Below are 23168 nucleotides of genomic sequence, written 5' to 3'. Positions count from 1 at the left end.
GAGCGCGTCTTCCTATTTAGGATCAAGGTTGGCCCCGATCCGAGTAGTCTTGGACTAGTCGCCGGGGACAAGGATCAATTCCTTGAACTCCCTGGACTTGGTTGAATGTCAAACGGCCTCCATGGTAGCGATCTCCAGGTCCTCCAGAGGGATCACCTATGAAGTTGCGATGTAGTCCTACATATGGATGGAGATGTTAGTTGCCTCAGCGAGTGCAAACCTTTCCTTCTCGCAGTTGTTGGCGACGTTGAGGTTGGCACGCAGGGAGAGGACCCCCTACTCTGTTGGCATCTTCAGCACTAGGTATGTGTAGTGCGGCATAGCCAAGAACTTGGCAAGAGCTGGTCGGCCAAAGATGGCGTGGTATGCCATGTTAAAGTTAGTGATGAGGAAGTTGATGTAGTCAACACGAAAGTGCTTCACGGTGCCGAACTAGACCGGCAATATAATTTGTCCCAATGGGAGGGACGCCTTCCTAGGAATGATTGCCTAGAATGGTGAGTCCATGGGTGTAAGGTCTTCCTTCTTGAGGCCTAGCTCCTCTAGAGATCTAGAGAAAAGAATGTTGAGGGCACTCCCTCTGTCAATGAGGACCTTTTGGAAGCACACGTCCTTGATTATGGGATCTAGGACGAGTGGGAAATGCCCTAGGTATGGGATGTTTGACCATTTATCGGCCCTGGAGAAGGTGATCGGGTGCTCCGACCAATCGAGATACTTCGGATCAGAGATGGGGCCATCATATGTAGCAACCCACATGATGCGTTGGGCTATGAGCTTCTACTCTCTCTTGTCTTCGGAGACAGCCCTCCCACCAAATATGGTAGCAACGGTCTTGGTGGGATCCTAGAATGTAGGGCCCTTGTTTTTGCTTCGCTCTCCACCTTGACCGTCTTCAGTCTCATCATCGTTGCGCCGCTGCTTCTTTGATGGTTCTCCCCCAAGCACAGTCTTCAGGCCCCTGCCTGCACTCCCGCATGGTGTGCTTGGCATCCTTGTGGATAGGGCATAGGCCGTCCAATAGCATGCCAAAATCTGCATCGTAGGCACGCTTGACACGAGTGTCGATGGTGTTGATGGAGGTATCAGGTTGGTGATGTTGGCTTTGTCTACCTCTCGAGCTCTCTAGACGATTGTCACACTAGGGGTCACGGTCATCGTGATGGTGGTCATGGTCATCATGATGGTCATGACCATCGCGGCGGCGTTTGTGATCATCATAACGTCTGTCTTCACGATGAGCGAGGCGGGCAACTCGTTCGGCTTCTTCGGCATCGGCATATCCATTCACCATTTGTATCAGCTCACCGATGGTGGTGGGCCTCTTACGGTACAGCTTACCGTGAAGCTACTCGTGTGAGAGCCCTTTGGTGAAGGCAGCGATGGCCTCGGCATCGATGATGTTGGGGATGGAGTTTCTTGTCTCTGAGAAGCGCCTGATGAAGTCACGCAAAGATTCCTTGGAGGACTAATGAAGCTCTTCTAAGTAATACTTGGTGCCGGGCTGCTCATATGTAGCCATATAGTTGTCGGTGAAGACTTTCTTGAGGTCATCCCAAGATCAGATGGAGTTCTCCTGCAAGCTAAGGACCAAATTATTTGCAGACTAGTTAAGCATGACAGGAAGGTACTTTGCCATGATGTCCTCGTCTCTACCCGTGGCTTTTATGGCGATCTCGTATAGAGTTATCCACTGAGCGGGGTTGGCCTCTCTGTCGTAGGTATTGACACCAATGAACTTGAAGCCCACCGGCTACCGGATGGCTCAGAGCCTCTCCGTAAAGGGACGAAGTCCCAATGTGCCGGTGGGGAGTGGTGCTTGGCAAGCAACGAATCCTTCATGTTCAGCGTCGAATTGCTAGCGATGCTCCATCTCTGCTTCATAGCGTGCGGACCTGCTATTTTTGATGCGGCCACGGGCATCCGCACTGGTGTTAAGGTGATCGCAAAGGTCGCGAGGGGCGAGTTTATTGACCTCCTGGTTGTGGTTGCCACCCCGACCTCCCTGGCGGTGTGGAGGGTGGGCTTCCTGATGTGAATAGGCTTCATAGTTGTCCCTAGAGCCTCTATAGAGGTAGGGGCCTCTAGCCTAAGATCGGGGGCATCGACGCCATGATGTTGGCCTCCTCCGTTGCAGTGGGAGCGGTGGCTACGAGCTGGCGCAGTGGAGTAAGATGGTGCGTCGTTCTGGAACTTGTTGACCTAGACTTGTGTAGTTATGATGTGCGCATGAACCTTCTCGACCTCTGGAGTGTGAGGAAGTTTGTTGAGCTCATTGAAAGCGACAACGAGATTGGCTCTTGGAGTCTAATAGACTGGTTGGTCGCCAACCATGTCAAATGCCTCTTCCAGATTGCATTGATGGCGGGGCGGGCCACGACCATCTTCGCCGGCCTCAGGGGCCGCTTCTGCATTTTGGCGATGTTGGCGATCAGCGTGCTTCGCTAGACGAGCATCGTGCTCTTCAATGATTTCACTCTCCTTGGTAACACTATCATGGCCAACGTGGACAATCATGCCCCCAAACCCCGAAGGAAAAGTGGGGCATCTCGATAGGGTCCTGGTCAAGCCCTCAGAAGAATCATTGGGGCTTTCATCCAAGACATGGTGAAGAGATTCGATCAGAAGAGGGGAATCCTCCGAGAGCTGATGAATGGACACCATGTTGACCACGGGCATGGGCTGACCGAAGTCGGTCGGGTCGATCACGTAGAGGTCAGTGACATGATTGTGTTCGACGTGTTTGGCGAAGAGGTGGTGGATGCTGTTCTAATACACAGATCCTATAGCCACCAGCCTAAAGGGGTAGGTCCTTGATGGGTTCTCCATCGGGGCTTCATAGTCATCCAAGCAAAGGTCGGTGGCGGGAAGTGGTCGACACAGCACCATTCGCCCTTCTGGAGTAGCCATGATCACTAGATCGGAATCTATCTGCCTTGTGTGGTGTGGCTGAGTAGGTCGCTTGGTCACTATGGCTTGGTGATCTTGGAGCATAGGAAAATCGTCGCTCGCTCTAGATCGATCTAGGATTGAATCCATGAGGAGCTAGCATTCTGTTTGGCGATCTGTGACCCGATCGATGGATGTGATCAGGTCATCATTGCTCATGGATCTCCTGATCCTATGACATGGCGCCGAGACTAGAGATGTCATTGCTGGTGTCAACATGATCGGTGCAGGGTGGTCCTACATCGCCTCCACGATCTCCGCGTTGCCGTCGGGCCCGACGACCTAGGTCATGGATCCGACTATGAAGATTTGGCCTGGCTCGAGGGGGCCATGGAGGTTGGGAAGGTGACCATCTAGTTCACCATAGATTCAGCACGCATACCCCCTGCCTGACACGCAACTATCGACGAAATCTGGTCAGCAGTCACCGAGAGGTATGCCCATGGTAGTCGATGAACCGGTGGAGGTGCGTGTGGGGGGACCGGACGATGACACAGAACGCAAGAGACAACGATTAGACAGGTTCGGGCTGCCAGCTTGACGTAATACCCTACGTCATGTGTCTTTATGGATTATATTGCATGTGTTCAGATGAAAATAAAGGGGGGTCCCTACCCGCCTTATATAGCTTGGGGGTAGGGTTACAGATTGGTTATTTCCATTCTGATCAATTTACAAGATAGGAAGTTACAGATCGTACAGTATCTATCATATCCGAGTAGATTTCGTAGATCACTGAGGATCTTCACATTGCCTTGTGAAGCACGTCGTCTTGCGGTATACTTCACGTGGTGTTGTCTTGCGAGCTGGGCCTCGTCTAGTGGAGCGACCCATGCAGAGTCTTATGGGCTGGAGCCTTGCGGGTACTAGGGGTCATACCCCCACATAGCCCAAAACAAGATCTAAGGCATCCTCACAGTCATAGAAAAGGTCCTTGGATTCGGTCGCTAATGCTCCCAAAGTGGACCAACAAAAAAAGAAAAGGACTATGGGTGGCAGCGTTACAAACTTGATGAACCAACAAAAGCCAGAAGTAGCCTCCAAGGAAGACAAAGTTAGATTTTGGAATCTATTTGCCTCACTGCCTAAGTGGATGGTGAAGTCCGAATTCAATAGGCAAACAGAGAGTAAGCATAATCAATTAAGAGTCAAAGAAATACACCATGAAGATCAAAGGAGGATAAACAAGATTGTTGAAGAAAACCCTAGTTTAAGCAGGGATGATGCCATGAACATCTATTATGATTCACTATATAAGACGGCAAGACTGGTAATGCAGTTTTAAAGAGGCAATTTCTTAGTGGATGAGCAGGAGTATAAAAATTTGACAACATATATGCGTGACTTGCATGATTATTACATGGCCCAAGCACTTGAGATGGGGCTGGCGGGTTTTGAATATATTATCTACTCGCCGTATGTTTTCCATTATCCTAATGAAGAGAAGCACTTTGTCAGCTAGGATCACTTGTTTCAGCTATTCTAGAGACGCGATCCCGATACACATATGTTGACGCTGTGGACTATGTAAGTACCCTACTCGCACGATATTATAATTAACTACTCTCTCGATACATAAATAGTTAACGACTACATATTTCCCATGAATTATGTAGGTGCGTAGCAAAACATTGCTTCAAAACAAAGTGCGCTCATATGTCTTTGCTAGACCCCGAACTAGTCAACAAGAGAACATGCGGAGGCATGCATGGAAATAAAGTGGAAGATCTGATGGAGATACTGGCTGCCGTTTTCGAAAATGACAAGATGAGTAATAAAACCGAAATACTTCTAGCCTACAACTGCGAGTATGTGTTCTCTGCTTTTATTTTTATGCTTGTTTTTTGTATATATGATTATTCGTTAACTAGGGTTTTCTGATTGCAGCAACCATTTCGTCTTTATTGTTGTCGATATTAAAAGAAATTGTATCAAGGTGTGGGACTCGAAGAAAAAGCCACTTTCTTTGCTCAATCCCCTAGTCGAAGTGCTTAATGCGTAAGTGAACCTAATAACATATTATTTTATAATCGCACATAGCATATTCTAATTTTGCCCCTTTTTCAAACTTTATAATGTGGCACAGTGTCCAGGCAAGAATGGTCGGTGGGACAAAGGTCCCATTCTAGGTTGCACCAATGCAATTGGAAACCCTAGACCAGTCGGCGGGAAACAATGAATGTGGGTTCTTCGTAATGTGGGCAATGCTTCGCTACCTCAGCGTAAAATCGGAGGCGGCAGATGCTTTGGTGTGTATAATCCCCATTTCATTTATATCTTTTAATTCAACAAAACGATCTACTTATTTCTCTAACATTTCTGCCTTTCGAAACCGGTTTTTTTGAATGACAGCGCAAGAAATTTAAACACAATAGGCTATTAGAAATGGAGGTCATAGCACTGTCATCAGAGCTAGCGGCCTTCATCGTATCAGAGTTCTTGGAAAAAAGGAACATTCTCCGGTGCACAGTCCATGAAATACAAGGCGCAGTACGGGCCAGAGCAGCTCGCTAGACTATTGTAATTTCTTCTTTATTTCAAGGGATCGAGAGCTTCATAAGTACATTTGAACTGTAATAGTAACATTTGTAATGTTTAATGTTGATGGACCTGTCGTCTACGTAGCGAATATAAAGCGAAACCCAATTCCACCAAAAAAATAAAAAATAAATTATATAAAACAATAAAATGTGAAAAAGAGATCTCTGCTGGTTTGCATGTCAAGCCGGCAGTGATGTCTCGAGCAACACTGCCGGTTCAAAGCTCAAGCCGGTAGTGTTGGCTTGAGCATCACTGCCGGCTCGAGCCACAAGCCGGCGGTGTTGGCTTGAGAATCACTGTCGGCTTGAGCGACAAGCTGGTAGTGTTGGCTTGAGCATCACTGTCGGCTCGAGCCACAAGCCAGCAGTGTTGGCTTGAGCATCATTGTTGGCTCGTGCCACAAGCCGGCAGTGTTTGCTTGAGCATCACTGTCGGCTCGAGCCACAAGCCGGCAGTGTTGGCTCCACTGACACTGCCGGTTGGTGCCAGGAACCGACAGTATTGTCTGCACATCACTGTCGGTTCTGAGTACCGGCAGTGATGTGAACCCCACATCACTGCCGGTATGCCACTGCCGGTTTAAAATCCGACAGTGAAGGGGGATTTTGAACCGATAGTGATGTGCAGATCTGGGTTAGTGTTAGGTTTCAGTATAAACCAGTTGACAAGTCCATTGGCATGATGGGGTTTTTGAAAATATATGCTGAGTTCCAAGAGGAGTGAAAACAAAAAGAAACCGATATATACATACACATGCAGTTTCGAAAGAGCCGTTCTGCTTTATTATATCTCAGATATAATAATTATAGAAACCTAATGAAATTATGTAATGTAGTTTCTCTCTGGAAACGATGTGTATGTTCGTTGCTCGAAATTTCATGTTTCGATTTTTCTTTAATTGAGCTTAAAATTATGTACAGGTTTTATTTTATTTTATTTTTAGAGTCATATTATTTTTTTTAAAAAGCCTGTTGGATGTTACACACATGATCCTTAAATTTGTTCCTCGAATTGAAAGGAAGTCAGCTGGATCTTTTATTTTTAAAGGAATTCAGCTGGACCTTTTCTTTTTCGAAAGGAAAGGAATTCAGCTAGACCTAGATTGGCACGCAATGAGCCAATCTAGCATGGCCCCAAGACTCCCTCGGTTCCTGCACTATGAGCCCATGATGCAGTCGGACTGTCTTACCCAAGTAACTCGCTAATCACCACCTTCTCCATGGGCTTTTCTTGCTTGCTGCGGCCCAGGTATGTATATTTAGTCCAAGTTAACTATTTTTCGCTTCTAACATCTCTGCATACGCGCAGCTCAGATCGGTGGCTAAAACCTAAAATTATCTCGTGCACGCCCTCAAACATACCCTTGAACTAAAATTTAAGGGCTCATACAAACAACACAACTAAAACAGGGTCCCTATTCAGAACCTCAAATTAAGGAGGTCAAATCCTACCCTCGGTCCTCATTTCCATAGGCGCCCAATCGGGTAGTTGGCCGTTTTTCTCCCTTCTGCACCCTCCTCGTGTGCCCTCGGGATCGATGCTGCTCTCCCTGCTGCGCCCCGAGCCTGGTAGCAACGCTCTTCCTCGTCGCCATATCCTCTCGAGCTCCCTTCTTGACGAACTACCCTCGCCTATACTACCAGCCTTACAGTAAGCATCTCCAACTAGCCAACTGCATGTTTGGCCGCCAAATCGAAATTGAACTTGCTGTTATAAACTTTTTGTTGCACACACAACCACAGGGTTTTGAAGAATTGGGGGTTCTTCCAATTGTTGGTCCAGGTAGAGTGGGAAAGAGCACCTCATGCATGTTTGCAAACATGAAAGAGTCCGCGGTCATTTCTCAGTATATATGATACAATGCTTCGCCCTGCTTTCATGTGTTTAGTGATTACTAACGCAGCATGTTGATTCAAAACCTTAGGATATTATTAATGGAAAGGCCGATTCTGTTTTCTTTTCATTGTGTTATTTGGTTGACTTCATTTTCATATTCAGCAGGTGCTGAATCACATATTCACAGCGATCTAAATATTTATACTGCAATATACAAGTGTGAATTTCCAAGTGCTATATGCATGTGCAATTTTCTCTTGGTGACTGGGACACGGGGCATGCTAGTGCAGACATGGATAGGGAAACCAGTGAAAATCATCTCACTACAGCCTTATTTGGCTACACTCGCATCCAATTTAATCTGAATATACAACACATTTGGATTGATGTGGATACGAGTGCAACCAAACAAAGCTTACCTCAGTGGATGGCTGCAAAACATAGTATGGTGTGATCCCAAGATAGCGTGTCGGTGCTTTACCGTAGAGGATCGGAGAGATGGATCAGGCCCTGACAGGAAGCTGGCGGCAAGGCGGAAGCGCCGGCTGCCCGGCGGATGAGATGACCATTATGCACAACTGACTCCTCAATTTCTCCCTTGTTACAAGGTTTATAATTATTTCTCGAACAAATGGATTCTCCACAAACTTGACTGCCCATCGAAGGACGGCATGCATGGGCTATCGATGAGCCAGATCGGATGAATGGTGTGGCTGAAAGACAAAGGCCTTGTTTAGTTCCTCCCCTAAAGTTTACTTCCTATCCCATCTAGTGTTTGACATATGCATGGAGTATTAAATATAGATTAAAAAAATAAATAATTGCATAGTTTGTGACTAATTTGTGAGAAGAATCTTTTAAGCCTAATTAGTCCATGATTTGACAATGTGTTACTGCAGTAACACATGTGCTAATGACAGATTAATAAGGCTTAATAAATTCTTCTCGCGGATTACTGACGGATTCTGTAATTTGTTTTTTTATTAGTATCCGAACACCCCATACAACACCTCTATGTGACACCCGATGTGATATCCCAAGACTTTACACCTGAATTTAAACAAGGCCAAAATATAGCGGTGGAACGGTGGTGCCCAGTCCCCAAGAGCAACGGAAGTTGCAGCCTTATTGCACACGTCGAGGCAGAAATTCTAAGCTGCAAGTAGTCCATGTCGAGGACTGCAGAAGAGTCTCTATCTCTGACCATTCATGCCTGATGAGAAGACTTGTTGACAACTAAATTTGCACTTTGATGGTAGGAGAATGATTTTGCGGTGTTAATTGACTATAGATTATTAAAGTGTGTTGAGGCTGGAATGCACCACCACACGAGCATACTCTGGTGCACCTGCAGAGGGTGCAGCGCCCCAGTGAGAACCAGCCTGGACGGTTTCAGGAACTGGCAAGGTTAGTTTTAAGAGACTAGGTCGTCCATCAGTCAGTAACTCTCATATACCTTATTAGCTTGTCTGTGTGCCATCCGAACTTCTCCATGCGAGATTCACGTATCATTGATGCCTTCCCAGACTTGCCTTGCATCAGTTCTTCCTGAATTACTTCAAGATAATGTCCCTGGTCCTCAGGAAGATGGCTGGCCCTTGACACTCTGAGCAGATAAGCTGCTTGCCCGTCTGCGTATTCCGTTGTCTTCATGCATGATTTAGCTGAATTAATCCAAATGGATCAAATAATTAGTAATCCGGTCAATTAGAACAGCGAAATCATCACTTTACTATCAAAGTCCACATTTAGTCCTCAACAAGACTTAACAATATATAACGTAACTGGCGCGTACCCCTCGATCCCTGATATATTGTCCTCTTTACTTTTCTTTGCAGAAAAAAATGGATATATAGCGTGCTCATAGAAAAAAAAAAAAAGGTGGTAGTGCATGGTTTTGACCTAAACTTTCTGGTTGTACATGATTTCATTTTTCTTTGAATAAGCGTCACACACACGATTGAGCACTACTAACTAGTAAGACTCAAAAAGACTTAACTACTACTAACTTTAATCCATAGTCTAGACAGTTTGCCAAAAGCAATGCTTCAGCTTACAGATTTCTAACGTTATACCAGCAAACTTCTATTGTGAATCACCAGCGTTTTACTATTTTAATTGGTTCAACTAGACCCATGGGTACGATTTCTACCTCAATGCCCACCAATTTTGAACGCTGCAATAGAAAAACGGAGAAACAGGAAAAACACACGGCACTTTGGACTGCTTGACGATCTGGAAGGATATGGTCAACACATGTGCACGGAAAATTGAACAGGACCAACCTACTGCTTGATGAACCTTGAACCATTAATATTAGTGGAGCTACTCTTAGTACAATTCGATCATTTAACCCCAGCTCCTGCTCACCCTCGAGCGTGTGTGTCTCCAAATGGACATTCTCCTCTCTTCAGTTCTTGGTGAGTACCCCTCCCTGATATATTGTCCTCTTTACTTTTCTTTGCAGAAAAAATGGATATATAGCGTGCTCATAGAAAAAAAAGTGGCAGTGCATGGTTTTGACATAAACTTTCTGGTTGTACATGATTTCATTCTTCTTTGAATAAGCGTCACACACACGATTGAGCACTACTAACTAGTAAGACTAAAAAAGACTTAACTACTACTAACTTTAATCCATAGTCTAGACAGTTTGCCAAAAGCAATGCTTCAGCTTACAGATTTCTAACGTTATACCAGCAAACTTCTATTGTGAATCACCAATTTTGAACGCTTGTGGGGGTATGACCCTGGATACCCACGGCAGACCACATGGGCGGCCCAGCCTATAAGACAAAGCCTCGCGGGGCACGACTCTGTTCGGCACCACTCGCAAGACATCTGGAAGATATCCTGAAGATACTACGAGATCTGTTAGGATATGTATGATCCCAAGATTCCTATAATCAGTTATTACTTTCCGGTTATCTCTTAGATCTAACCGACTTGTAACCCTGCTCCCCGGACTATATAAGGTGGGCAGGGACCCCCTCCAAACTCACGCAATATCATACGATAGCTAATACAAACCAACAGACCACAGGAGTAGGGTATTACGTCATATTGACAGTCTAAACCTGTCTAACTCTTGTGTCTATGTTGCCATCTTGTTCTTGATCTCACGCTTCTCTGCCGATCAATCTACATTCGTGGGATACCCCTCGGAAGACTGCCGACGATATTCTGTAGACAGTTGGCGCACCAGATAGGGGCTTGCGTGCTGTTTCCTTGTCGAACAAGATGGCTTTTCCACAGGCTCTTCGTCCCTCCCGCAGCCCGGCCAGATCTTCAACGCACCTTGAGCCAGTGCAGATCGATTCCTTGAGCCAGTGCAGACCGATTCTGCGCCAGATCTCCCGCAGCCCAGCCGGTCGGTCGGATCTCCCGCAGCCCAGCCAGTCAGATCGATCTCGTGGATCATCAACGCTGATGGAGTCGGAGTGCTCCTTGAGCTAGTGCAGATCGATTCTGCGCCGATCACCCCCGCACCTACGGTAGCAGATCTGATCTCGAAACTGCCTCCGGGGTCGCCTTCATCGATGACTCGCAGCTCGCTTCCTTGCTACCAGAGGAGGCAGATTAATAATGATGATCTGATCGCATCTATTGATCGGGTTGTTCTGAAGCTCGCCGATTGCCTCTCCATCGCCGAATCGGCTCTGGACACTCTAGTCCAGCACCGACCACCCACTGATCTAGATCTGCCAGAGGCTGCTCGGAAGACTCCAGGAGTTGCGGCTCTGCCCTTTGGGCTCACCAACGCTGCCACCACCTTCCAAGATGCCCTAAGAGGCAAATTCACCAACCAGGTGGGAGACATCCATCCTCTTGCCGACCAGATCGTCGACCAGCCTCCGCCGGCCATCAACATGCTCCACGTCGGCCGACGCTCTGGAGTGTCCCTCCAGACCATCCCGGAGGAGAATCCAGACTCCGAGTCCCAAGGCTCTACGGAGACCCTCGCCGAAACTTTCACCGAGCAACTTCCTCTCCCTCCTTTTCGACCGTCGACAGCCCCCCTTGGAATGGCGAGACCAAGGAGGAATGCGCCGCCCGTGAGAACCAGAACATCAACCGCACGCAACGCTGAGCAAACGAGAATGCCCTTGCGATGGCCGAGCAATAGCTCGACTCGCAAGGAAGGCCACTCCAGCGCAACCTCGATGATGAGTTTCTCCGCGTTGATGGCCATGGCCGCCAATGAGCTCGCCCGGCTCCCGTAGACATTAGAGGTCACCAAGGTCGCCGTAATGCTTAAAGCGTCGCATTATCCGGTCAATGAGATCCGCCAGGAGCAGAGATCTTTATACTCCACAACTTCGATTCGCCAGTCAGTCGCCACAAGATCTGATCGCCGCCCAAGTCGCTTCACCGACCAGCGCCACGACGATAAGCAACCCCTCTAGGCAGACCTAGGGGCAACCATATTGAACATCACCGCCAACCCGACCAGGACGTTAGAGTGCACCTCAACAATCTTTGAGATGCACGACGGCGTATCGACGAATGCCGCTTCGGTTGCCATGAAGATGAAGTACGCCGCCGCTAGGAGTATGAGCAAGAGTACGGTAACCCGGACTCAGCTCTCGAGCCGCTCGCTGACGGCAACGCTGCCGACGATGGCGTCGACAACCCCGAGGGGCCACAACATTCACAAGAGCGCTCCGAACACTTTAGTGGCCTCATGGTTTCAAAATCACTAGGGTCGAGCCCTATGAAGGAAGGATGAACCCGACACAGTGGCTACAGGCTTATGCCATTAATGTCTGTGCCGTCGAAGGATACACCAGTGTCATCGCAAACTATCTCCCCATCATGCTCACACCAGCCGCCATGAGCTGGTTTACAAGCCTTGCCCTGGACTCCATCGGATCCTAGGAAGAGCTGAAAAAAGTCTTCACCAACAATTACATGGCTATGTGTACTCGGCCGGGCACCAAGCATGATCTAAACCGCATCAACCAAAAGCCATCTGAGCTCCTCCGCAGCTACATCTAACGCTTTTTCGAGATGAGGAATTCTATTCCAAACATCACGGAAGCCAAGGTCATCACTGCCTTCATCCGAGGACTCCATCACCGTGAGCTTCACTCCAAGTTCAACCGCAAGCCACCCACTAGGATTGGGGAGATGATCACAACCGCCAACCAGTACGATGACGCCGAGGAAGTCGAGGTGCGCTTCAATGAGGATGTGGGCACTCATCGCCCAACACGTTGCTACGACGATCGCTCCGACGACTGATGCCACAACGACTGCCGCTTCGACGACCGTAGTTACCATCGTGATCGGCCAGAAGGGCCCAAGACTAGTCAAAATCACCGCCGCCGGCCAGACCACATCATCGCCACCGTCAATGAACCTTGCGCCAAGCACAACTATGACGAGCAGTACAAAAAGATCCTTGATGGCCCGTGCCCTCTCCATAAGAACGCTAAGCACAAGATGAAGAACTGCCTCAGTTTGGCTAAGGAGTTCTAGGACAAAAAGCTGGACGACAACACCAACGATGGAGCCAGAGGTCGCCGACCACCTGGGGGCAATAACAATGCCTTCGAGGACCACGACAAGGTGGTCGCCACAATCTTCAGGGGCCTCTCCTCCACCGAAAGTAGAAGAGAACGGAAGCTCACTGCACAGCGGGTGCTCGCCGTCACCGCAGAAGACGCCACCGCTAACGCCAGCTATCGCCCATGGTCCGAGGTCCCCATCACATTCAGTAGGTCCGACCAATGGGCGAACATTCCCTACACAGGGTGTTTCCCCTCGTCCTCGACGCAACCGTCCAGAAAGTACTTTTCAGAAAAGTGCTCGCCGATGGTGTGAGCGCTCTGATTCTCCTTTTCGTCGGAGCCCTAAAGGAGCTGGGCCTTGGGTTAGAAGATCTCACACCCTCCGACTCCTCCTTTTGGGGTGAGGTACTTGGTAGGGCCTCCAAACCACTAGGAGAGATCACCCTACCAGTACAGTTTGGCATGGCAAGCAACTACCACGTCGAGCACATCAACTTCTACGTCGCCGACTTCAACACCGCCTACCACGCCATACTTGGCCGGCCAGCTCTGGGCAAGTTCATGGTTGTACTACACTATGCATATCTGGTGCTGAAGATGCCTTCACCTATAGGAGTTCTGGCCCTGCGGACCAACCTCTCCATCACCTACACCTGCGAGACAAAGAGTCTCACCCTCGCCGAAGCCACCGACCTCTCCATCCAGATGGCTAGCATGGTCACCGAAGCCAAGACGTTGCCCACTGACGACATGGAGATCCCAGAGCTGGAGCCTCCCCGTGCCTCCGCCAAGTCCAAGGAAATAAAGGAGGTCAGCCTTGGCCTCGACGACCCCTCCAAGACCGTGAAGATTGGGGCTCACCTTGACCCCAAATAGGAAAGCGCGCTCATCTCCTTCCTACGTTCCAACGCTGGCGTGTTTGCTTGGAAACCTGCAAACATGTAAGGGGTACCACGGGAGAAGATCGAGCACTCCTTGAATGTCTCGCCGACCGCCAAACCGATCGAGCAGAAACTCTGCCGATTTGTGCCAGACAAGAAGGAGGCTATTAGGGTAGAAATAAAATGGCTCTTAGCTGCCGGATTTATAAAAGAAGTGTATCATCTTGAGTAGTTAGCAAACCCTATTCTCGTTCAAAAAAAGAATAAAGAATGGAGAATGTGCGTTGATTACACTGATCTTAACAAACACTGCCCTAAAGACCCCATCGGTTTGCCTTGGATAGACGAGGTTGTAGACTCCACTGCCGGCTGTGAACTGCTCTCCTTCCTTGACTATTACTCCGGCTATCACTAGATCTCCCTCAAGGAAGAAGACTAGATCAAGACATCGTTCATCACGCCCTTCGGTGCGTATTGCTACACCACCGTGTCCTTCGGACTCAAGAATGCCGGGGCGACTTATCAAAGGGCTATCCAGATGTGCCTCAATCAACAGATTGGCCGCAACGTCAAAGCTTACATTGATGATGTGGTCGTCAAGTCCAAGACCACCAATGATCTTATCGCCAACCTTGAAGAAACGTTCGCCAACCTAAAAAGGTACCGATGGAAGCTGAACCCTTTAAAGTGCATCTTTGGAGTTTCATTCGGTACACTCCTAGGCTACATTGTCAGTGCACGAGGCATCGAGCCCAATCCTGACAAGGTCTCCGCCATCACCAACATGAAACGGCCAACATGCGTCAAGGATATACAGAAGCTTACAGGCTGCATGGCTGCCTTAAGCCGCTTCATATCGCGCCTCGGCAAAAAAGGGCTACCTTTCTTCAAACTCCTCAAAGCCTCCAAGCATTTTCCTGGTCGGAGGAGGCAACATAGCTTTCGAGTAACTCAAGTTGTTCCTAACAAAGCTTCCGATCATGACGGCGCCACGGCCAGATGAAACCCTCCTGATCTACATCACCGCTACTTCTCGTGTTGTCAGCACAGCCATTGTGGTCGAACGTGAGGAGGCCGGGCAGGCCTATAAGGTGCAACATCTGGTATATTTCATCAGCGAGGTTCTTAACGAGCCCAAGACTCGTTATCCTCAGGTCCAGAAGCTGTTGTACGCCGTCCTGATCACGTCGCGCAAGCTCCATCACTACTTCGAGTATTACAAGATCGCCATGGTCATCGAGTTCCCTATGGGGTACATCCTCCTCAACAAATAGGCCAACGGTCATATCATCAAGTGGGCTATCGAGCTTGGCACTTACTCCATTGAATTCAGAAGCAGGCCTACCATCAAGTCTTAGGCGTTCGCTGATTTCATCGTTGAATGGACCAAGATTCAAGAGCCCATCGCTGCCACCTACCCCGAGCACTGGGTGATGTACTTCGACAGCGCCCTTAACATCAACGGTGCTGGTGCAGGCATCCTGTTTGTTATGCCGACCAAGGATAAACTCTGATACATTCTCCGAATACACTTTCTGGCCTTCAACAATGCCGCCAAATATGAAGCATGTCTCCACAGACTCCGTATAGCCATTGAGCTTAGTGTCAAATGCCTCATGGTATACGAGGACTCTGCGCTAGTCATCAACCAGCTCAACAAAGACTGGTCCTGCACCAACGAGAAGATGGATGCATATTGGGTCAAAATCAGGAAGCTTGAAGGGAAGTTCTATGGTATCGAGTACCACCATGTGGTATGCGACCATAATTAGCTCACCGATCACTTGTAGTTAGGCTCCTCTCGTGCCATGATTCCGCCGGGGTCTTCGTTCAAGATCTTCTGGCGCCATCCATTAAGGAAGAAAAGGAAATTTAGGAAGTTCCCCTCGCCGAGCAGCTGGTACTTACAGTACCTTTGCCGGCCGTCGATTGGAGGGAACAGTTCATCAAGTATCTCTCCAGCGCCGAAGTACCCGCCGATAAGACTGAAACCAAATGCCTAATCCGTCGAAGCAAGCATTACATGCTGGTGGACAGCAACTTGATGAGGAAAAGTGCTAAGGAATGGATTCTACAAAAATGCATCACCTAAGAAGACAGAGTGAAGCTACGTCTCGAAATTCACTCTGGCTCCTGTGTCAACCACGCGGCCTCGAGAACATTGGTTGGCAAAGCTTTCCGAGCTGGTTTTTACTGGCCCACGGCCATCTCCGATGTAGAAGACCTCGTCCGACGTTGTGAAGGATGCCAATTTTTTGCCAAGTAGATACACGTGTCGGCATAAGAGCTGCAGACCATCCCAGTTTCCTTGCCCTTCGCATGCTGAGGACTAGATATGATTGGGCCTTTCAAGCCAGCACCAGGTGGTTTCTGGTACGTATACATCACCATCGACAAGTTCTCCAAGTGGATCGAGTATAAACCACTCGTCTCGGCTACTGCAAAGAAAGTAGTCGAGCTCTTTGAAGATATCATCCACAGATTCGGTCTCCCGAACAGCATCATTACCGACCTCGTAACTACGTTTACTGGCCATCACTTTTGGGACTTCTGTGAAGACTGGTGCATCTCCGTTAAATACATCTCCATTGCCCATCCTAGAGCCAACAGCTAGGTCAAACGGGCGAACGGCATGATCCTTGATGCCCTCAAAAAGAGGCTATATCAGAAAGAAGAAAACCATCCAGGCAGATGGCTCAAGGAGCTACCAGCTATAGTCTAGGGACTGTATACTCAAGCTAGTTGCAGCACCGGTGTGTCTCCATACTTCTTGGTCTACGACTTATAAGCCATACTACCAGCAGATATTGCCTTCCGAGCACCTAGGGTGGTGAAGTATGATGAAGAGCAAGCCGCATCTGTTCGGACAGAGGACGTCGACAGGGCCGAGGAAGAACGCCTAATCACTTGCATCCACACAGCCAAGTATCTAGAAGGCTTGCGGAGGTACTACAACCGCAACATCAAAGGTCATTCATTTGTTGTCGACGACCTCATTCTCCGTAGGAAACAAAAAACCGAAGGGATGCACAAGCTCTCCTCCCCTTAGGAAGGGCCTTACGTCGTCAAAGAGGTTACTCGACCAGGGTCTTATCGCCTATGTGATAGACGGAGTCGATGTTCCCAACTCTTGGCACATCGAGCACCTCATACGTTTCTATCCTTGAAACGCCCTAGATATGTACTCTCCACTTTATGATGAATAGAGTTTTGGTCTCCATAATTTGTCTCCATTTTTTCTCCATTATGGTTTAAATCTCCACCAATGGTCGCCAAGCTCTACGCCACTCCATGATGAACTCTAATACAAAATTGCCATAACTGCGCCGACCACTTTTCTCCAAATCTCCAATGTTTTCGCCGAACGAGTTTCTCCAAATCGCCAAATACGTTTTCTCCAAATCGCCGAACAACGTTTTCTCCAAATCACCGAACAACGTTTTCTCGAAATTGCAAAACATGTTTTCTCCAAATCGACAACGTATTTTGCCACGTGTTTCTCCAAATCGCCGAAGATTTTTCTCCAAATCTCCAAGATATTTTGCCAATCAACGAGCAGCATACATTCTGTTCTGTTCTCTATGGAAAAGACCAAGTCTCTGATCTCTCCCTACACATGCTATGGGCTCCACGCTCTGTGTTATGGGTGGTCGGCTGTGGTTCCTTGGTCACGCCTGTTCCTCCTACATGTGCAGGGCTCCGCACTCAACGTTATGGACTATGGGCTAGCCAAGGCCGAGAGCTCAGTAAAGAACTAACTGCTCGGACACCACTTATACTACGTTTATCTCCAAGTTATTTTGCCAACCGCCGAGCAGCACACGTTCTGCTCTGTGCTCTATGGAGAAGACCCAGTCTTTGATCTCTCCCTATACATGCTACGGGCTCCGCTCTCTGTGTTATGGGTGGTCGGCTGTGGTTCCTTGGTCACGCCTGTTCCTCCTACACGTCAACGGGCTCCACACTCGACGTTATGGACTATGAACTAGCCAAGGCCATAGGGCTTAGTAACGAACTAACTGCTCGGATGCTACTTATACTATGTATAATTGCATTAGGGCTATTACTACAATGATTTTTCGCCACAAATACAGTCAAGCTGCATCACATGCACTTTATAACATTTATACACATACATAAATGTTTTCTGCGCTCTCGCGCGTCCAAACTACCCTCTAAAGATGTTATAGACAATACCCTCCGAGCAGATCATTATGCTCTGCCATTGCCGTCCGTCTCGCCGAACAGGTCTATATCGTCGGCTAGCTTCTTCGCTGCGTCCTCCACCTCATCCTCTAGCTGCTGGGTAGTGGGACCGAACCACCGCAAGGGCGTGAGTAGCGATGGTCACAATGGCATCATGGTTGAAGGTCTTGAAGTTCTCGCACGCTGCCTTGCACCTCTGGATGATGGTGTCCGAATGTTGTCGCCTGCCGTCAGGCTAAGGAGCCGGTTCTAGGTCAACGCAGTCGAGCACCGGTTTAATTGTGGTGACTACAGCATCGAAGTTATCCCTTTGGGTCCTAGCCTCCTGCACCAGCACATCAAACTGTGCCTTGGCTTTATGACGGTAGCCTGCAAGCATTGCAATGTTCCATCATACAAGGAAACTACTTCAACAGTAACTCCAACCAGGAGGTATTCACCTTTTAGCTCCTCGGCCAGTTTGTCTGCTCGCTTTGACTCCTTTGCCTTCTCCTGTCGGAGTTGTTTGACGGCCTGGCGTAGTTGGCCGAGCTCCGTGTCTTGCTCTACAAGCACAACAGTTATCACCAAAACTATGGTTGTTTAGCAATACAAAGTACATTCGCCGATATACCATACCTGCTTTCTGCTCGGATACACTTCTAAGATATTCAAATTTCTGTTCCAACTGCTCGGAGGCACGGCTCAGTTGTTTGGAGACAGTGGCTAGCTGCTCAGACTTGCTCTGCAGCTGCTCAGACGTAGCCGCTAGCTGCTCAGACAGGACCCCCCCTCTGATATTCCAGGTCCCGTGCGTTGGACTCTACAAGGTCTCACTCGCGTTGGGCCCTCTAGATGTTTCTCTCCGAGAGGTTCATTGCCTCCCTAAGTTTCTCGTTCTCCTCGGTGAGGGGCTCCATCCTCTTTATCAGTTGCTGCTGCTGCTCGGTAGTCCGAGTTATCCCCTACAATGTACAATGCTAATGACAAACTCCGATCTCCAACATCATAGACGAGCATTCCAGATGCAGTACTGACCTCAATTTGTTTCATTACTCCGTCGATGGTGGATTTCAGTCTCTTCATCTCCCTGGTGGTGTCTTCCTCCACGATAACCACCACCTCATCACCGTGCTTGCGAAGGATTCGGATGGATTGGAGTCAAGGTTCAGCACGCTCGATCTCTTCCACCTCGTCCTCTTCCGCCGTAGCTCGAGGCATCATCGAGGGGCTCTATGGCCGGACAGCGAGTCCGACCATCCCCGGCGATGCCTCAGGGGGCGCCATTTGCTCCTCAGCCACCACCGGCTTCGCCACCCCAGACTCTAGCACATCGCCGGCAACTCCAGCTTCTGCTCCTAAAGACCTGACGGTTCCTGTCGTTGCCTTGGGTATCATCGCCGACTAGTCTGCTATTGGCACCAATTGTTCGCCGTCACCTAGTCCACCAGCAGCGGTGGTTGACTCCTCCTTCGGCTGCCGAGCACTCGAGGACTCTAGGATAGGAGCCGCTAGCGTTGCCGCCACCCTAGGTTCAGCCCTCGGCTGTTCAACAGTCTGGACTAGCGGGGGTAGATCCTCCGTACGCTTTGCACTACATCAGATCGGCTCATCAGTCACTAGAAAAGTTAAGAAACTATAGCAAAGTGACTCCAAGACAAGGGTACTTATGGTTTGGTCTATCGGTTCAATTTCTTGAACCGGTAGTACCTGCCTGAGCCCCTAGGCACAGCCATGGGGTCAACTCCCGAGCTCTGGGGGGAGGTCCTGCCTCCTCCACAGTCGACCTCTGTTCTGCCTGCCGCTCTAGGACCCTCTCCGCTTGCCGCTCTGGGTTTACCTTCGCTTGTTGCTTGGGGACTCCTGTCGCTTGCCCCGTAGGGACTCCCGTCGTCTGCTGTGCGGGGACTTCCCTTGCCCGCTGCTCGAGTACATCCCTCGTCTGCTGCATCGGGACTTCTTCGCTTCCCCTTGATTGATCCTCCGCGCGTGTGCTGCATAGAGGCTCCTTCGTGCTCGGTGGAGGAGCTGTCAGAACTTCATCGTCATTAGACCAATCGAACACCGCGGTCCTTCGCGTTCGAGTGGTCTGATAATCACCAAGCGAGATGCCACCTGGTTTGAGGGGAGCAACAGCCACCGTCTTCCTCTTCTTCTGGGCCGGCTCGTCTGCCACTGCCCTCTTCTCCTGGGCTTTCTCCGACACTGGGGGAGGACTCTCCATCCGACCAGCATCCGTACCTCCAGACTCCAAAGAGACGCCGACGACACTTTCTTTAGGTTGAGCCGGTGGTCGTGCATCCACCGCTGGCAGCCAATCGCCCCTTGGCACACCTGAAAAGTCCACCGCCCTATCCTGCGAGTGGATCTTCGCATAAGTGAATCAGTCCACTGCTCAACAATGACAAAGGATAAAAAGCATCAGGAATACACAACTGAGATATTTACCTGAGGAGGTAGATTTTTGCAGTTAAAGGGCTTCGTATACCCTAACATGTTGAATAAGGCAAATAGAGCGAATAGCTCTGCCACCCGCTCTTCAACAACATCCCTCGATAGCATCTCCGGGCTCTCCCAGGTACCGTCAGTCTCCCCCTTGAACTCAAAGGCTAGCTGCGCCCTCTCCTTATAGGGCTGCACGTGGCGTACTATAAAGGTCGCCGCTACCAATCCGCCGTTGGTCCTCACTCCCTTTATTAAGGTAAGGAGCTCCCTCACTTGCTCCATATCAGCACTGCTCGGTGTCTCCGACCAGCTCCTCTGGCTCTTCGGGATGTGGTCGACGTCGCAGTAGACGGTTGGGTGGCTCTGTTTCATGTAGAACCACCTGGCGTTCCACCCCTTCACTGATGTGTTCAGCAGCATAGGAAGGTACTCGCCCGCCATCCCATCGTGCAGTTGAAGGTACACCCCGCCGACCACCTTGGAACCACCGCCGCCTCTCTTCTTTAGCAAGAACAGGTGACGGAAGAGGTTGAAGTGGGGGAGGATTATGAGATATGCCTCATAGAAAAGGATGAAGATTCAGATGTGCAAAATGGTATTGGGATGGAGGTTGCACAGACTAACCACCCAGAGCTCCAACAGATCCCTCAGGAATAAATGAAGAGGAAATCCCAACCCGCGCCAGAAATAATCCTCGAATACCACCACTTCATTGGTATGAGGCGTTCGGAAGGACTCACCAAGGGCCGGCCGCCATCCAGCAGTAGCACGGTCTGGAAGAATGCTAGCTTCCACCAATCTATTGAGTTCTGCCTCTCCCGTTCGCGACGACACCCACTCTTCATCACGCCGGGCTCTGGCGCCCGCCTTCTTGGGGCTTATCTTCTTCGGTTTCGCAGCTCCCTTCTTCGGCGCTATCTCCAGATCTGATTAGGGTTTGGTAGTAGAAGCAAATGTGGATGTGAATCTGGAAATGCGAGGGCTGAGGAGGATGACAAAATGGCAAAGTGGCAAAGGTGGAAACGCGGGATATGGCAGCACAGTTATAAAGCATTTTCCCCACCCTATCGCATTCGAGGGTTTTTGGGAAACCGTTCCTGTGATTTACACCTCTACGAATTCTTCGCAATAGCAAGGTGGGCCATAACCTGCGCTTTCACGCAACCACAACCCACATCGCTCATTTATCGCCACCGTTGGTTGTCACTCGCTGAATAATCGCCAACTTCTCCGCAATTTATTGAGGCTCAGTAACCATTACTGTACAACCATTACTCTGGTTTTTTCTCCAGGATTGGATTTCTCCGATATCTCCATTTGTGGCTCGGGGACTGCCTGCCTGCTCGGCTAGTTTTTTACTATTTTTTCTATTTCTGACCCTAGCACCACATGACTACGTCATCTACTATCAGGCTCGGGGACTAAGTGGGCACACTTCACCTTACGGTGAATGTGTTCTCTCTCATTTCGGGGCTACGCCCGTGGACTGGCTGCCTGCTCGGCTAGTCTTTTACCATTCTTCTACTTTGGACCCTGGCACCACATGACTACATCATCTATTGTCAGGCTCGGGGACTAAGTGGGCACACTTCACCTAGCAGTGAGTGTGCTTGTTTTATTCTGGAAGACTCCGCACCGCTTGAAGCTGAAAAAGGTTATCTCCTTTTCTAGTGGTCGGACTCTAAGTGGGCACACTTGGTTCACCGTGAAGAAATTTTTGATTCTGAACTTGAGCTCCTTACACCCTTATGGCAAGCCGTATTTGGTTCACACTGCTCGGTGACAGTTCACGCTGCTCGGCAACTGCTCGCAACTGCTCGGCAACTCATCACGGTGGTCGGACCATGAGTTTGACTGCTCGGCCGTGTTCGCACCTGCTCTGACAAGCTCAAGACGGTGTTGCACAACGGGTACAAGGTGCTCGGGGACTAGCTGTGGGGGGTATGACCCCGGATACCCACGACAGACCACATGGGTTGCGCCCTCAGGGGCGGCCCAGCCCACAAGACAAAGCCTTGTGGGGCACGACTCTGCTCGGCGCCTCCCGCAAGACATCAGGAAGATATCCTGAAGATACTACGAGATCTGTTAGGATATGTATGATCCCAAGATTTCTGTAATCAGTTATTACTTTCCGGTTATCTCTTAGATCTAACCGACTTGTAACCCTGCTCCCCGGACTATATAAGGTGGGCAGGGACCCCCTCCAAACTCACGCAATATCATACGATGGCTAATACAAACCAACAGACCACATGAGTAGGGTATTATGTCATACTGACGGCCTGAATCTGTCTCACTCGTGTGTCTCTGTTGCCTTCTTGTTCTTGATCTCACGCTTCTCTGCCGATCAATCTATTTTCGTGGGATACCCCTCGGAGGACTGCCGACGATATTCTGTCGACAACGTTGCAATAAAAAAAACGGAGAAACAGGAAAAACACACGGCACTTTGGACTGCTTAACGATCTGGAAGGATATGGTCAACACATGTGCATGGAAAATTGAACTGGACCAACCTACTGCTTGATGAACCTTGAACCCTTAATATTAGTGGAGCTACTCTTAGTACAACTCGATCATTTAACCCCAGCTCCTGCTCACCCTCCTACACCTTCATTCCTGAGCGCGTGTCTCCAAATGGACATTCTCCTCTCTTCAGTTCTTGGTGAGCTCACATCTAGATCCATAAATTTCTTCACCAGCAAAGTCTCCAACAGGACTCTGTTCGACGTGAAGGATCGCCTCCACAAGGTCTTGCTCAGAGCACAAGTTATCATTGATGAGGCCATGGTGCGGCACATCACAAACCAAGCTA

The 23168-nt window shown here is 49.2% G+C and overlaps 1 pseudogene; it reads right to left on the bottom strand.

Moving 5' to 3' along the window:
- Nucleotides 1-23168, bottom strand: part of LOC136547927 (putative receptor-like protein kinase At3g47110) — a 216491-nt pseudogene that overhangs the window by 96588 nt on the left and 96735 nt on the right.

The sequence above is a fragment of the Miscanthus floridulus genome, chromosome 4 (genome assembly GCF_019320115.1).
Source record: "Miscanthus floridulus cultivar M001 chromosome 4, ASM1932011v1, whole genome shotgun sequence".
Lineage (NCBI taxonomy): Eukaryota > Viridiplantae > Streptophyta > Magnoliopsida > Poales > Poaceae > Miscanthus > Miscanthus floridulus.
This window is presented reverse-complemented; position numbering and strand designations above follow the sequence as displayed.